Consider the following 13,792-nt stretch of genomic DNA (forward strand, 5'->3'; position numbering starts at 1 on the left):
AAGTTCCTGCATGAACTGTAATAGCCAATTGAAGCTCAAGATATTTTGAGGCCTGATTATCTTCTCACTCATACTGGTGTAAATCAGGAGTAATTATGCAGGGGAGCAAGAGCAGAATCAGGCTATTTTATCACCATGTGGATTCATCTGGTAGGTTTTTGTTTTATTTATAGACCGCTGAAAGGTGAATTTTTAGTGGTTTCTCTTCACTGGCTTGCAGATTTATGGGGCTATGTTCCTTTTTATTATATTTTAGTTAAATTTTGTTAAGCTGTCAGAGTTTAGACACAGGAGAGCATATTATTATATTAGTAGTGTTTTAGTAGTAGTAGTGCTAGCAGGTGAGGCCCATCATTGACCAGGCAAAGTCATTTTGCATAGATTATACTTATAGGAAAGTTCAAGAAATTAACTATATGTAATATATTTTTTGTAATGTGCTTGCAAAAGAGAAGTAAAGGGATAGTTTTAAATTTGTAAACATTATTCATTTATTGAATGATTACCATATATAGTACATTTGAATCAGAAATTCATAAAGCTTCCATTACACTTTCAGTAACTAATTTGAATTATTTTGTGATTTATAACACTATAATTCTTCTTTGCACTAAAGTGACAGTTGAATAGGTGACTGGATTTTAATTTTGTTAGCAAATATTTTTTATGAACTCTACCCATAATAGTCATGACTTTTTTCTGATGAAAACCAAAAATAATTGTTTAAACCTTTTACCCAGCCTATTCTGGTGTAAAAAGCAGTGCATTCAGCTAATGTAGGTAGCAGGATTGTTTATGCAAAATTTGGTGTTAGTAGGTAATCTCCAAGTATGACTTTATTTTGCACAAACAAATCCACAAACACTCTTAAAGATATATAATAGATAATTATTGCCATTTTATTAGTAGTACTATTATTGATGATATTATAGTATTATTATTATTATTATTTTATTATTATTATTATCGTATTGCATTATAATAATAATTATAATATCCAATCAAAAGCCGAGCTACAACCTTTTTGCTTTTCCCCATCTGTGGCTACCTTTGCTCTGCTTTTGGCATTTTTGTTCTTGGTCCCTTCCAGCCAAGTCTCTCAGTCTTTCAAATGTTGCTTTGTAATTACATAGTCTCCCACTTTGTATTACTTAAACTGTCTTCTGAGACTACTGTTATATTAAAATTAAATAAATACATTAAGCTAAAACTATGGAAACTGTTCTTTCTTTTCTACCAGTGGAAATAACGTGTCCTGCTTTTGAATGGAGATGCGTAATTATAGCTGTTGCTGACTGAAGACAGTTGGAACCTAGTGCTCCTCAGGGGAGGAGCTTGGAGTAATCAAGATGAAAGACCGTTATCACAAAGACAGTGCTTTAGCCATGGGACAGAAAGGAAGAATGGACTTTTGATAAGTTATGGAGGAAGAAGTGGCATGACTTGGTATAATTCTGGATAGAGTTGGTATAATTCTGGAGGAGTCAAAAGTGATACCAAGAGGAATGATGGAGGAAATGGTGTGGCCATCCACAATAATGAGTAAGAGAAGAAATGCAGAGGACATCAAAAGAAAGAGCAAGATTTTGGTCATACTTAGTCTGAATTATTGGTGAGTCATGAAGGCTGGTAGGACAGAGAAATGGTCCAAAATGAGAGGCTGGATAAAAGGTCAAGTGTGGAAAGGTGTGTGACCCATCAGCTAAAGTGGTAACGGTGCATAAAGAAGTCATTAGAAAATTGGACGAGTCTACTTTCAATGCAGTGGAGGGATGGAAAGGCAGTTTGGAAGGGATTCAGGAGGAGAAAAATTTAGAGAAAAATTCAGGAGGAGAAAAAGTTAGAGGAGAAAAATTCCTGTTAGTGGTTGTAACTGGCTTAGTCAAAGAGATTATAAGTTATTCTGAATGTCTACATTTCAGTCACATGCTTTTGTTTTGGTCATATGCTTTATTTCTCATAAACGTTCTGAGGACTTTTTAAATCAGTATTCAAAAACTAAATCCTTGAGGTTTTGGCAAATAAGCACTGTTTGTCACATGTGCCGTTGATCTCTAACATATACATAACTGCCCACGTGGTACATGATAGCTTATTGTGAGTTGACATGGCTGCAGTGATATTTGTCATATAGCAGCATTTTGGTAGTTATGCTATAGTTAAAGGTTATGAGGCACTTTTCATATGCAGCTGCGTTAGGCAAGGGATAAACTAGCTTGAATGAAAACTCTGTTTTGTTTCAAAAATAAACTTTCTGCTTTCTCTAATTGAATATTATTCCAGGGAGCAGGATAATGTTCTAGTTTGTAATAACTAAAGGTGCAGGCCATTAGTTTTTTTTTCTTATGGGAAATGTATTTAGAACAATAAAAAGGCTGTGCAAAAATGAATTCTTGTTAAACATGTACCATGTGAGAGCTGAAGGGCACACTGAGTCTATAAAAGCTTCAGAAGTATAAAGTAGGAGGCATCTGGAAGGCCAGGCAGATTGTTGATTGTGACGTGGAATCTTTCTCGTGTAAATTTTTTGTTTCAGTTGAGCTCCATTTAATAATAAGCAAGAATCAGTATTGTATGATGATCATTCACTAGTCTCTGTAAAAATGAGCTGGTGGTTTCAATGAGGTTCCTAGTGCTAACTTTGTAAAAGTCTCAACAGAGCCACCAACTACTGAATGGCCATGGAGACTAAACTAACCACCCATATCTAGAGACTGTATGGTACCTTCAGAAACATAAGGCACATTGTTGGGGCATAGTGGGCACATTCTGTTGGTTCTATGGGGAATCTCTGGCTTTCTATTAAGAAGTTCCCAATCTGCCACCTTCTGAAGCAATGTCATTATTTTGTCTCTTTTCCTAAGTCTAAATGTGAAGTGCGAGATAAAATAACCCCTCATTACACAATGCAAATACAGTAACTGTAGACCAACTTTCTTCCACATCCTGCCACATTCAGGGCAGCAGCAACCCAGTGTGACTGCACTTTGGGACAGGTTAGTTAGCTCACCAGATATTCTAAACTCACCTTCCAATTCCACATTGAAAAATAAAAACAGGGGCCCAAATGAGCATGAAATAAGGCTGGTTTTCCCCACCATATTTTTGTTTGTATTGTTTGTTTTCTATAAACCCATGGAGGGAAAAAATAACACTTTTCCCTGCAATATTGCAAACATAATAAAAAACAAACACATGGTAATTAGCTTCCCCATTAAGTAGACCAAGCATAAACAATAGCAGTTGTGCAGTGATGATTGCAGACAATATCCTAGCCCATTTTTTATTTTATATTTTTACTATTCAATCAACACTGCTAAATAGAAACCATGGTGTTCTCTATTATAACACAGTAGCTGGCAGTTATACAAAGATGTCTTACACAATTTTTCATCTGGCTTTATGCCTCATTCTCATATTACCTTCCTCTCTCGCCTTCAACAGCAATATGCATGGCTGATTGGAGAAAAATGCAGAAGCTACTTCCTCCTTTCCTTGCTTTTTTTTCCTCCAGCTTCATGCCTTAGGGAGAAAATTGAATCACATTTGTTAATTTTACTCTCAGAGCCTAACCTGAGAACGGGGGGGAAAAATCTCTTTCAACCTGATGTAAGTTGCATATAAATTCATATATGAACACTGCTGTATTAGACTACTTGATTAGTGTTTGATTGCAATTTGAGGGACATATTGCTTACAACTGTTATATAGAAGTACTATAGTAGTCTAAATTAGATACGTCTGGCTTTCCCTTTTTATTCGAAGTAGAAATATTTAGGGGCTCCCACAAGCTATAACTGAAATCTCTGTGTGATGGACCCCCCTCCCATACTTTATGAAATGGACTTATGGACACAAATATGCATAACTCAAAGATGCTCGGGAAAATTACCTTACATAACCTGTCAATTCTAATGTCTTAATCCACTAGGTCTGTATATCTTATTTGGTGTATGTATTGTTCTTGTGTGTAACGTTAGATATATGGAGTATGAAATGCTTTATGGTTTTAAATGTGCAAATGAAAGCAATAAAGGGTGTTACCCTCAATGTCTAGATGACCAACTGTAAACAACTTCCTTTGTCCTCTAAGTCTTAGCGGTGGTTGGTCTTAGAAAGTCACATGTCCACTCCAACTGGAAGGGGCAGACCAAGTAATTGTCCATGGAAAAGTGGTATCTATAAATTGTCCATGGAAAAGTGGTATCTTTGTCTGTAGCTGGTGTGCCACATGCAAGTGAATGAATGAAAGACCCCAAGGAGAGGGAACTTCCCTGGTTTGGAGGCTTAGCTGGAGCAAGAAGTTTTAGGGTGATTTTGTAATAAGTTTTTACTAAGGTTTTAGTGTTAGAATTAGCTAAGCATTTTCTGTTATTTTAAATTTTTGATCAACTTTGCTCCACCTGTTTTCACCTATGAACTCTTAAATCCTACTGCTTTACTTAATAAAATCACTTTTATTTACTATCAAGCCCAGTGTCAATCATTGTTACCTGGAGGAGCAAACAGTATGCACATCCTCCTTTCATTGTTAAAGGGGGATTACCTAAATAATTCCTTTGGAGGTTCTGATCCCATTTGGGGAGTGGTATCCCAGGAAGCGGGGCCCAAAACTACATTTTCCTTAGACCTGAAGAGTTTAGCTGTCTGTACTTCTCTAGGTGTCTGTACTGCTGCTGGTTAGCTCTGTGCCTTGACTAGGAGAAACCAGGGAGCTGGCCCAGCAGGACAGGGTAGTGTGAAATCTGGCCTTGGAAGGTAACTGCCATCACCAAGTGAAACAAAAGAAATCCCTTTCTCCTTGAACCTAGGAAGAAAGCAGTTGGACTTCTTCCAGAAGCATACCCCAAGCTCTTTTACCACATGAGAGTTTGGAAAAAAAAGAAAACAAACTGCAGTACCTGATAGATGACCTCTCAGTCTAGGCAGACACAAACACAAACCTCCTGTTTCTTTCAAGGGACAAGAATCAAATCATCACCTTAACAAAAGGTGATTTTATTAACAAAACAAAAAGATATACTTGATAAAGCAAATTTGGTTGCTAGGTGTTACAGAGCAACTAAGAAAAGAACAGACCAAAACCACAAAGAACCATAGCTCTTTGGGCTGTAGCTTAAATGGTGAATGTGGGAGGGAAGACATGGGTTCACTCAGAGAAGTTTAACCAAAAAACCAAAACAAAGAAAAATACCCTAATTGCTACTAAATACACATTTTCCCTTATTTACTCACAATCTCTTCATTTTTCAGTCCACTACCATGCCCTGAATTCCTTGGAGGCATGGTATGCCCTGCCTAGGGTTTAAATCATTTTGTCTCCCAAATCCTGGCTTAATTCACACACTAAGTTTTTTCCAAAAAAACTTCAATTACGTCCACACTCCAATTGCGTTCTTTTGAAAAAAAATCAAAACAACAGAGGGTTTTATCTGACATTGGTAGACCTCTTGCTACAAAGAAAAAGTCTTTTTCCGAAAGAAGCATGTGTGGACAGGGAAGAGGGACTTCTTTCTCAAGAAGAGGAAAAAGCACAGGTGCCCTGGTGGCCACTCCGTCCATAGTAATCACATCTTGCATGCGAGATAACATCCATTCAGTGTGGACGCTATCTGCCGAAAAAGCAGACAACTTTTTCGATGCACTTTTGCAGTGTGAATGCTCTCTTTCGGAAGAAGACAGAAGCAGACTGTGAGGGACTCCAAAAAGATCTCACCAAACTGAGTGATTGAGCAACAAAATGGCAAATGAAATTTAATGTGCATAAGAGTAAAGTAATGCACATTGGGAAAAATAACCCCAACTATATGTACAGTATGATGGGGGCTAATTTGGCTATGACAAATCAGGAAAGAGATCTTGGAGTTATCGTGGATAGTTCCCTGAAAACTTCCACACAGTGTGCAGTGGCAGTCAAAAAGGCAAATAGGATGCTAGGAATTATTAAGAAAGGGATAGAAAATAAGACCCAGAATATCTTACTGCCCCTGTATAAAACTATGGTATGCCCATATCTTGAATACTCTGTGCAGATGTGGTCTCCTTACCCCGAAAAAGATACTTTGGACTTGGAAAGGGTTCAGAAAAGGGCAACTAAAATGATTAGGGGTTTGGAACGGGTCCCATATGAAGAGAGGTTAAAACGACTGGGACTTTTCAGTTTAGAAAAGAGGAGACTGAGGGGAGATATGATAGAGGTCTATAAAATCATGAGTGGTGTGGAGAGGGCTGATAAAGAAAAGTTATTTATTAGTTCGCTAAATAGAACTAGAGGACACCAAATGAAATTAATGGGTAGCAGGTTTAAAACTAATAAAAGAAAATTCTTCTTCACACAGCATGTAGTCAACCTGTGGAACTCCTTGCCAGAGGAGGCTGTGAAGGCTAGGACTATAACAGAGTTTAAAGAGAAGCGAGATAATTTCATGGAGGTTAGGTCCATGAAAGGCTATTAGCCAGGAGATAGAAATGGTGTCCCTGGCCTCTGTTTGTCAGAGGCTGGAGAAGGATGGCAGGAGACAAATCGCTTGATCATTGTCTTTGGTCCACCCCCTCTGGGGCACATCGTGTTGGCCACTGTTGGCAGACAGGCTACTGGGCTAGATGGACCTTTGGTCTGACCCAGTATGGCCGTTCTTATGTTCTACATTTTTTCAGAAGATAACTTCCGGAAAAACTTCTTCCGAACGAAGCCTGCAGTCTAGACATAGCCAAAGAGAGCAAGCAAGGTACCTATATACAATTAAGATTTCAATACTGTATCCCATTGGTTCTTCTCACCCCCTGCCAACACCCTGAGCTACCTGAGTTTAACCCTTTAGTCACTGAGTGCTGGCCATCACAGATGGACTGTGCTAGCATCTTATATGTTGTATACTACCTTTTTTAGTAACTTATAAACCTCATTTTTAATAGCTGTGTGGAACTTGATATTTAACTACACCTGAATTTTGTCTGTTCCCTTAATAAGACATTGTAGTAACAGAGAAAATGTAAATTCTGCAAAGCTTGTTTGTTGCTTTAAAAAATGGGCAGAGAGAGCTAAAGGTATTCAGTACCCATATTATCTGTATTTCATCTCATAAGTGCATAAATAGTATCCGAAGTGTTATAGGCAATTCTCCATGTCATATTTTCAAGCTAAAATAACGTTATAGTTTATAAACTACAGAAAGAAGGCAATGAACTCATAATGCTCATGGGGAATTATGGATTTGATGTCTTAGCACAAATCAAGCGCAGTATTTTAAATCTGTAATAAAATCTGCCATCTTGCCATTTTGTCAGCCATTAAATTAAGGGTCATTTAAGATACCATTAAGACTTTTTTTAAAAAAGAAATTGAGAATATACTTTGAATATCTGAATTTAAAGCATTAAAAGACACTAAAGTGTTTAAGGGATTTCTTTGTATCAAGCTTATGTGGGTACATTATCCTGACAGCCTGTTTTCACAGTGCTAAGGGAATTCAGATGTACAAACAGTTAGCACAAGGCTGCTAATGTATCAAGCAGAGATTAAAAAAATATAGTGAGATAACATCATGGGATAACATTGGAAATGTTAGTGACAAAGAATTATTAAATACTGGCCAATTTGATAACCCATCTGATGGTTACTGAACTTTCATAATACCCAATGAAACCTCGTGGGTAGTGTGAGTACTGGTGGCAATAGAGATTTTTGAGGATTGAATTCAGTCTCTGTAGTAGTTGCCATTAGTGCCAATTTGGGGGAAAAGAAATATGGTGCCAAAAGAATTACGATATCCCAATCCCAAATCCAAGAAATATGAAAAGAAACAACTTTTGGAAAAAAGCATAAAAAGAATGTGTTTTGATGCTAAAATTGTCTTGCATTGTTAACTTTTCAAGTTGTGTTATACACAACCAATAACAACTCATCATCATTAAAGATCAAGGGCCATTTTTCACAAGAGTAGCAGTGTTAAAGTGTGGGAAATTAAAATCTGCCTACCTGAAATATCTTCTGGATTTTCAGTTGGAGACTTTTTTTTAATTTCCTCTCCTCTGGTGTTACATTTGCAGAAAAACTACCCTTCTCCCTTTCAGGAGTGACCCTAATATAGAAAGGCTACGTCTAGACTACAGGTTCCTTTAAAAAAAAGTGGCCTTTTTTCGAAAAAACTTCACCTGTGTCTAGACTGCCACCACATTCTTTCAAAATTAAATTGAAAGAACACGATGGAGTTTTTTTTGACAGCAGTAAACCTCATTTTACCAGGAAGAAAGCCTTTTTCGAAAGAGATCTTTTAAAAAAAGGCATTCTTGACTGCAAACAGGGCTTTTTCAAAAGAGAGCATGCAGATTGCTTGGGTGCTCTCTTTCGAAAAAGCGGATCGCTTTTTCGAAAAAAGCTGTGGCTGTCTAGACGATCTCTTTCAAAAGAAGCGTGTAGTCTAGACGTACTTGAGTCTGTTGCTTTCATCTTGTCTTTTTGAGTAAAGAAGTAATCCCACTAACTACACAGATGGAAAAGTGCATCTTGAGGTGAGATAGGACTGCAGAATAGGACCCATAGTTTGTAGCATTGGTGCACACATTGTTCATAGTGCTCTCCTTTTGGTACTTCTTGCATAAATATACATACACAATATGTATGTTGCATGCATATCTCACTTTCCATGCAGAAGTATCTCTGGGTACAAATGGAGTGCTAAAATCTTTATTGCATCCAGCAATAAACTGGATGCAGCAGAGAAGTGGGCTGTGAGGGATCTGATTACAACTCTCTAATTCTCTACTCAACCCTGATCCCAAGGTTCAGATTAGAGGGAAAGAGGGGCTGCTCTAACCTACATTAGCTGGCAAAAGGGCCATCCCTGAGCTGGGATAGTCAAAGCACATTATACTCTGAATATATTTCCTCTCTGTCCCTGCATGAGCATCAAAGTAGCCTAAGAGCCAGCTCTTCCAGCTCTTTGCCAGCTGGGGATTTCCTCACTCCAGGGTAAGTGGCACAAAGGGAGCACTTGGAAACTGGAGGTGCAGCTCTACCATGGGTATACAGCAGTAGATAGGGGTCAGGTTTTCTTACTTCTTTATCATCTAAACGAGTGCTGGGTAAGCTGCAGTGCAAGGCCCACATGCAGCCCATTGGGGTTCTATATGTGGCCTGTGAGACATTTTGTTTACTGTTGCCCATGAGCAGTGGGGCCAACAGCCACCGTGGGCCCTAAAACAAGGTGTGGGGGGCTCCATGCCTCCAGGAGGAAAGGGACCTTGGGCAAAAGGGGCAGGGCTGAGGGCAGTCAGCCCTTAGCATTGCCCAGACTGCAGTGCCTCCACCCACCCTCAGAGCCACGCGGAATGGTGCTCCAGCAGCAATTCAAAGGGGCTTACAGCACTGGCTGCTACAATTGCCACAGTAGCAGTGGCAGTAGCCAGGAGCTCTGGGCCCCTTTGACTCTCCCAGACCCTGGGACAATTGCCCCTTTTGCACCCTCCCCATTGGTGGACCTACCCTCATCCAGGGTTGCCAGATTATGCTGGTTTCCATCAGCACTGGTAGGGTTTTTTTCCTACCAGTATGACAAAAGTGACGCACACTTAAAGCAAGGGTATGCGAAGTGAGGAACGTACTGATTGCACACAACTTTGACTGTGAAAGCTGTGCACTCCCTCTGTATCCAGTCAAAGTGGTGCTATGGTTCCATCGGCACACCCAGACAATTCTAGGTATGCAAACGCAGTTAGCAAAACTAACCTATCCCAGGAGACCATCTTGGTTATGACAATCTTGTGGCCCACTGAGATGAGGCAGGGACACTCATGCGGCAAACTCACTAGCGTAGGTTGCCCATCACTTATCTAAACACAGCTCTGATCATGATAAATTACATGAATAAGGTGAGCTGCTAATGATGTCAACAGTAGGTAGTATGAAACTGGTTAAAAGTTAATAGTATTGTTTGCTCATGGATCCTAGATTGCTCTATAACTCACCAGGTCCCTTGCGCCTTCACAAAGTCAGATCAGTGATACTAGCTGCCAGTCACAGGGTCAGAAGTTACTTTTTTATGAAGAGTAAGTACATCTCCTGAGTCTCAAGGGATATGTCCCTGAGAATCATTTATTGGATTAATTTTATGCTCTTTTTCATTAACTTATTACAAGGTTTTTTATTATCGTTATTTGATGTATCTGATTGTGTTGTTACAATTATTGGTCTTGATGGGTTATGAATTGTACATACTCTATTATTTTTGTGATCCCATTTTCCCACCCCCATTCCAACCCATTTATTTGTGTCTCATAGACTGTAAGCTCACAAAGAACTATAATCATCTTGTCTGACCACAACACACTGCAAGCCATGGAACCTTACCCCCACATTCCTGTAACAGTCACCTAATCTCTGGCTGAGTTACTGAAGAGATCTTGATTTAAAGACCTCCGGTCACAGAGAATCCAACGTTTTTACATTAGTTTAAACCTGAAAGTGATCTGTGCTACAGAAGAAAGCAAAAACAAACAAACAAACAAAAACCACCTTAGGACTGTTTTGCCTTTTCTCACAGTGATATCACATTGGTGGCCATAGTCATGTTGTGATTATCCAATACACCCAAATCTTTCTCCTCCTCTGTCACTTCCAATGATATGTCCACAACTTATATTAAGGATTATTTCTGTTAGTCCCTAAATGCATGACCTTGCACTTTACACTATTAAATTTCATCCCATTACTATTACTCCAGGTCATCCAAGCCTTCTTGTATGGTATTCTGACCCTTCTTTGTTTTGGCAGTACCTCCCAACTTTGTATCATCTGCAAATGTTATTAGCATGCTCCCACTTTTTTGCTAAGGCTAGTAATAAAAATGTTAATTAAGATTCATCCCAAGAATGATCCCTGAGGAACTCGGCTTCAGCCTGGCAGTTCACCTTTGAGTATGACTCACTGTAATCTCCCCTTTAACCAGTTCCTTATCCATCTTTCAGTTTTCACATTAAACCCCATCTTCTCCAGTTTAGCTAATATATTCCATTTGGAATGCATCAAAAGCCTTACTGAAATCTGTTGTCTTCTCATTACTTACTGTAATCATTATCTTCTCAAAGAAGGAAATAGGTTAGTTTGGCATGAACTACCATAAGTGTTGTCCATTTCTATTTTGTCTTTTAGACTGTGCGCTTTTGGAGACATACAGTGTTATTTACAATGGTTGTAAAATGTACAAAGAGGTTTTCATTTGGTTTTCATTTCATTCTAGGCACTATTGCAACATAAATGTATACCATCAATAATAATTATGTATGAATCAAATAATATTTGGCAATTCATTTGACAGTTTTTCCCTGTCAATGTATATTTATTTATTAATAAGGTTTTTTTCTGACCCTAGTCACTATTTCAGAGAGACATTAACAAACAAAGGTATTTTCCTTGCTAAGAGCAGCAGTTTGGTAAGTAACCATGTTAATACATAAGCCAGAGGAAATACGGTTGAGAGAACAGAAATGTCTTTGCTGTTGGCAGCTATAGCTATGCTTTTGAAAGTGCACTTTCAGCTGGACTAGATAATCCATGCAGTTTGCAGTAGCCCCAGGGCACAATGTTTCATCTAAATTGTGATGCTTACTCAGCACTTACAAGGGAGACCATGCATGTGGGGTTTCAACAGATACTGACCAAGCAAGTAGCTGATTTGGAGGAGGAAGGTCAAACTAGGTTCATGCTGAAATGAAGAAAGCATGTTATTTTTGCCTTCAGTATGACTGAAGAGTAATAAACTTGACAGAATATCTTTATTCGGTAAACATTTCCTAGTTGCTGAATGACTGTACACAAACCAGTTTTCTCACACTGATGTAATGTTATCTTGAATCCTTAAGTTTTTAGTATGTGCTTAGCAACAGCTAACTAAAGGATGTAAATTAAGGCTCTTTTTGCTGGTTAAACTGAATCTGAATTATTGAGGTTCACTTACTGCTATTGCAAAAACCTCTTCCTCCCCCACATAGACTTTTCTAAGGTTTTGAAGAATTGCTGGTGCTAGTTCATATCTTTCCATCTGATCTCATCTTCCCTAAAGATCAGAATTGTTAACATCATGGCACCCTTAGCTTCACACACATTCTAAAGTCAACAGCCTCTGTCCTCAGACTAACAAAACTTGCTCCCTACATTTAATCCATTAAAGTTTAAACAATCAAGCTTATTGCTGTTACTTTTACTTGCAGAGTAATATTTGTTTGGTTTAAAGTGTGGCCATATTACAGCTTGTTGATTAATAAGAGAAAAAATGATAACCTTTCAAGAAAGGAGTGAGTACGTCATTGACCTTATATTATGTAAAGGATTCATATTTTGCTTTGCTTTTAAAAAGTGTAGACAGTTCCTGCTGCACTTTACTGGCTGAACGGTGAAAATAAAAGTGATCAGTGTTTATAAAGAAATGTCTTTCAGTCACAATGATACATGTCTTTGTGTAAATATGCGTGTTTATGTATCTCTTCACTAATCCTGCTGCTGAATCCAGTGTCCTTGCCAACTTATCATAATACTCTAGGTGTGTGTATATGTAAACAAAATGAACAATTATAACTCCAAAGAAATGTTCTTTTAATTGGCTGCATACCCTTTATTATCCCCTTTTCATGCAGGGCCGGCTCTAAGCACCAGCAAAACAAGCAGGTGCTTGGGTCATCGCATTGCCAGGGACGGCATTCAGGCCCACAGGAGGAGCAGGGTGGCGAGGAGCCTCCCGGAGCCTGCCCCAAGCTGGGAGCCCTGCGCCCAGCTGCTCGGAGCCTGCTCCTGGCCCCGGGGCGCTGGGAGGGGAGGACAGGGCGGGGCAGGAAGCTGGGAGGGTTGGGGGCCTGGCTCCGGAGCACTGGGAGGGCAGGACAGGGCGGGGTGGGGCGCTGGGAGGGCTGGTCACCTGGCCCCGGTGCAGGGCGGCCGCGCTTGGTGATGCTCAGCCTGGCGGGGCAGGCCGTGGCCATGGTGGCTGCTCCCGACAGCCAGCTCACTGGAGTGGAATTCAGGGGCTCGGCAGGTGCTGGGGCTCAGCTGCGGTGGGGCCCCATCCCCCGAGTGGGGAGCCCTGTGGACACCGCCCTGAGCTAGGAGCCCCGCGCCCAGCTTCTCAGAGCCTGTGCCTGGCCCCAGGGCGCTGGGAGCTCTGCATGGGCAATCCCAAGACGTGGCCCCTGCTGGGCGGACGGCATGGGGCGGCCGCAGCTGGTGAAGCTGAGCCCAGTGGCCTTTTCTTCGCCTTCGTGAGTGCGGTAACTGGCTTGCTGTGGATGAACCTGCTTTCCCATTGTCCTCATGTGGGGATTCCCTGGCACTCTAAAGGAGATGAAAATACCCTGGGCTCCCCCTGAAGTGAGCACCCCACCCCCCCCAGGGAGACACACAAGCTCCATTTGCATGTGCACCCCCAGCAAACCACGCAAGCTGCATTTGCGGGTGGACCCTCCCCAGACAAAAAAGGGGGGAGGCAAAATAAATTTTGCTTGGGGTGGCACAAAACCTAGAGTCGGCCCTGTTTTCATGCTATGCCTTCTTGTGCTCGTTAGGTCTGCAAATTTATCCTAATGTAAGTACAAATGTGAAAAATGAATGACATTTTATAAGGTGTCACAATCTATAACAATAAATGTTGTTGGAAAGAGATACAAAAGCGATTAATCCAAATGAAAAGGGACACTGATATAACTCCAGGAACTGTGTTAAGGTCTGTGACGGGGCAGCGGGGGCTGAAGGGTTAAGCCCTGTGCCCCACACCCGAACGGCGCAGAGCCCCAGCACTGCAGCGTG

At 40.3% G+C, this 13,792-nt stretch overlaps 1 long non-coding RNA gene across 4 annotated transcripts in view; it reads right to left on the minus strand.

The window, feature by feature from the left end:
• LOC112546628 (uncharacterized) overlaps positions 1-13,792 on the minus strand; it is a 120,815-nt gene that overhangs the window by 51,653 nt on the left and 55,370 nt on the right. For 2 of the 4 annotated variants that reach the window (XR_012904368.1, XR_012904365.1), the window contains exon 3: positions 3,423-3,522. The exons of the other annotated variants lie outside the window; for them this stretch is intronic. This is a non-coding gene — a long non-coding RNA (uncharacterized LOC112546628). The remainder of the gene's footprint in view (positions 1-3,422; positions 3,523-13,792) is intronic. 4 annotated transcript variants of the gene reach the window in all.

Source organism: Pelodiscus sinensis, chromosome 5, assembly GCF_049634645.1.
Source record: "Pelodiscus sinensis isolate JC-2024 chromosome 5, ASM4963464v1, whole genome shotgun sequence".
Taxonomy (NCBI): Eukaryota; Metazoa; Chordata; order Testudines; family Trionychidae; genus Pelodiscus; species Pelodiscus sinensis.